Raw genomic sequence first — 4,149 nt, 5'->3', positions numbered from 1 at the left:
TCTTGAAGGAGTGAAGTGTGTTCATCTTGAGTCTCTAGCCCACAGCCAAGGTGGACATGCCTCTCCAAGAGCCTTTGCTTTAATGCACCTGTGCCAGCTGGCATGGTGGGGGTTGGGGAGTTAAATCCAGTCTTGTGTTGTTATTAAATGTCTTCTTTTATAAAGAAAAATATAAACATATATATTTTTACCATTAAAAAAAGAACAGGACTTCCAGCCAAGATAGACAAGCATAGGTAGACACACTGTGCCTCCTTGCACAACCAGAACAAGGACAACAACAAATTAAAAAACAAAAAACAACCAGGACTGACAGAAAATCGAACTGTTTGGAAATCTGACAACCAAGCAGTTAAACAAGAAACATTCATCCAGACCGGTAGGAGGGGTGGAGATGGGCAGCCGGGCAGAGAGGACTCAAGGCAAGGCAGCAGCTGGCAGACCGGGGGAGGCAGTAGCTTGTAGACTGGGCAGTCCCACATTCACATGCAGATAAAAACCGGGAGGAACAACATGGGAGAGAGACAAACTTTCCTATTTCCCAGCACAGGAAAATAAAGCCTCAAGCCTCTGACTGAAAACACCTGTGGGGGTTGAGGCAGCAATGGGAGAAACTCTCAGCCTCACAGGAGAGTTCATTAGAGAGACCCACAGAGTCCTAGAATGTACACAAATCCACCGACTGAGAATCAGCACCAGAAGGGCTCAATTTGGTTGTGGGTAGCCAGGGAAGTGACTGAAAACTAGCAGAGAGCAGACCAAGTGGCACTGTTCCCTCTTGGACCCCTCCCCCACATACAGTATCACAATGCAATGAAGTAGGTTGCCCCACCCTGATGAACACTTAAGGCTCCGCTCCTTACTACATAACAGACCAAAAAAAAAAAAAAAGACCAGACTACAAAAAAATGACCTAAATGAAAAACCAGTTCAAAGCTCCAGAAAAAATACAACTAAGTGACAAAGAGCCCACTATCAGATACACAGTTCAAAACACTGGTAATCAGGATGCTCCAGGAACTCACTGGGTACTTCAATACCATAAAAAAGACCCAGGCAGCAATGAAGGTCATATTATGTGGAATAAAGAAAAATCTACAGGGAACCAACAGTGACAGGAAGAAAACCAGGACTCAAATCAATGGTTTGGAGCATAAAAAAGAAAAACATTCAATCAGAACAGAATGTAAAAACAAGAATTCAAAAAAAAGAGGAGAGGCTTAGGAACCTCCGGGACATCTTTAAACATTCCAACATCTGAATCATAGTTGTGCCAGAAGGAGAAGAGGAAGAGCAAGAAATTGAAAACTTATTTGAAAACAAAATGAAGGAGAACTTCCCTAATCTGGCAAAGGAAATAGACTTTGAGAAAGTCCAGGAAGCTCAGCGAGTCATGAAGAAGTTGGACCTCAGAAGGAACACACCAAGGCACAACATAATTACATTACCCAAGATTAGAGACAAGGATAAAATCTTAAAGGCAGCAAGAGAAAAGGAAAGAGTTATCTAAAAAGGAGTTCCTGTAAGACTCACTCAATTTGTCAAAAGAAACCTTTCAGGCAAGAAGAGGCTGGAAAGAAGTATTTGAAGTCACAAAAGGCAAGGACCTACATCCAAGATTACTCTATCCAGCAAAGCTTTCATTTAGAATGGAAGGGCAGACAAAGTGCTTCCCAAATTAAATCAAGTTAAAGGAGTTCATCACCAAGCCCTTATTTTATGAAATGTTAACAGACTTATCTAAGAAAAGGAAGATGATCAAAACTATGAACATTAAAATGACAAGAAACCCACAACTATCAACAAATGAACCTAAAAAAACAAAACCCTAAGCAAACAACTAGAATAGGAACAGAATCACAGAAATTGAGATCATGTGTAGGAGATCACTGATAACCAGTGGGAAAGGAAGGAGAAATGGTGGAAAAGGTACAGGGAATAAGAAGCAAAAATGGTAGGTAGAAAATAGACAGGGGGAGATTAAGAATAGTATAGGAAATGTAGAAACCAAAGAACTTATTATATATATGACCTATGGACATGAACTAAGGAGGGGAATGTGGGTGGGAGGGGGTGTGCAGGGCAGAGGGGACTAAAGTGGGGGGGGAATGGGGTAACTATTAATAGCATAATCAATAAAATGTATTTTAAAAAAAGAGCAAAGCTGAAAGACTCACATTCCTAATTCCAAAACTTATTATGAATTCATAGTAATCAAAAATGTGGTGCTGTTATAAAGACAAATGTACACCAATGGAATGGAATAGAGAGCCCAGAAATAAACTGGCACATAATGAGATCAAGTGATTTTGGACAGCGTACCAAAACCATTCAATGGGAAATGACAGTCTTTTCAACAAATGCTACTGGGAAAAGTGGATATCCACATACAAAATAATAAAATTGAACCCTTATATAACACAAGTTTTATTGATTTTTTTGGATAGATTTTATTTATTTATATTTAGCCCTGGCTGGTGTAGCTCAGTGGATTGAGCGTGGGCCTGGGAACCAAGCAACCACGGTTCGATTCCCAGTCAGGGCACATGCCTGGGTTGCAGGCCAGTTCTCTCCCTCTCTCCTTCCTTTCCCCTCTAAAGATAAATAAATAAAATCTTAAAAAAAAAAGCAAACAAATATATTTAGAGAGAGGGGAAGGGAGGGAGAGAGAGAGGAAGAGAAACATCAATGTGTGGTTGCCTCCTACGTGCCCCACACCAGGGACCCAGCCTGCAAGCCAGGCATGTGCTTTGACTGGGAATTGAACTAGGGGTCCTTTGGTTTGCAGGTTAGCACTCAATCCACAGAGCCACACCAGCCATGGCTAGTTAACATGATTTTTAAAAAATCAACTCAACATGGGTCAGAGACCTAAATGTAAGACCTAAAACTATAAAACCCTTAGGAAATAACATAAGATGAAAACTTGATAACATTGGATTTGGGAATGATTTCTTGGATATAATACCAAAGACACAGACAACAATAACAAAAATAGACAAACTGGACTTCACAAAAACTTTAAAATGTTCTATACCCATGGAATAAAAAGGCAAACCACAAAATGGGAGATTATACTTATAAATCATATATCTGATAAACATCCATAAGATTTAGAGAACTAAAACTACCCCCAGAAAGCAAAAAAGGTAACTCAAAAGGGGGCAAACAACTTAAGTGGGAATTTCTCAAAGAAGATACACAAATGGTTAATAAGCACATGAAAAGATACTCAAAATCTCTGGTCATTAGCAAAATACAAAACTACAATGAGGTATTTCCTCACACTCATCAGGGTGGCTACTATAAATAAAAATTAAAATAAAAAATAAGTGTTGGCAAGGTGAAGAGAAGCTGGAACCCTGCACACTGTTGGTAGGAATGTAAAATGGCACAGCCACTATGGAAAACAGTAATGGCAGTTCCTCAAGAATTAAAAATAGAATTATCATATTCAGCAATTCTACTTCTGGGTATATACCCCAAAGAATTGAAAGCAGTATTTCAAAGAGATATTTGTGCACCTGTGTTCGTATTAGCATTATTCATGATAGAATATAGGAGCAAACGAAATCTCTATCAGTGAATCAATGGATAAGCAAAATGTGGTATATAAATACAATGGAATATTGTTCGGCCTTAGAAAGGAAGAAAATACTTTAATGTATTATTTATTTTTTATTTTAAGTGTTGTTTAGTAAAGTTTTCTACCTTTTACTCCCATCCTAGCCTACCCCACCAGCCCTCCCCACCTCTCTCCTTTCCCCCCCACCCTGCCCCTGCTTGTTTCCGTCCATGTGTCCCCCATATTTGTTCCTGTGAGCCCTTCCTCTTTTCCCCTGTAATTCCCTCCCCTCTCCCCTTTGGTCACTGTCAGCCCACTCTCTATTTCAGTGTCTTTGGTTGTATCTTGCTTGTCTGTTTGTTCTGTTGATTAGTTCCTGTTAAAGGTGAGATCATATGGTATTTGTCTTTCACCACCTGGCTTATTTTGATAAAGGAAGAAAATTCTGATGTGTGTTATAACATGAGTGAAACTTGAGGACATTATGCTAATTAAAATAAGCCAGTTACAAAAAGACAAATACTGTATGAGTTTACTTATATGAGGTAACTAGAGTAGTCAAAAATTTTTACTTAGGTTTTAGT

This window comes from Artibeus jamaicensis, unplaced genomic scaffold (assembly GCF_021234435.1).
Source record: "Artibeus jamaicensis isolate MK-2021 breed Jamaican fruit bat unplaced genomic scaffold, CSHL_Jam_final scaffold_1964, whole genome shotgun sequence".
Lineage (NCBI taxonomy): Eukaryota > Metazoa > Chordata > Mammalia > Chiroptera > Phyllostomidae > Artibeus > Artibeus jamaicensis.
This window is presented reverse-complemented; position numbering follows the sequence as displayed.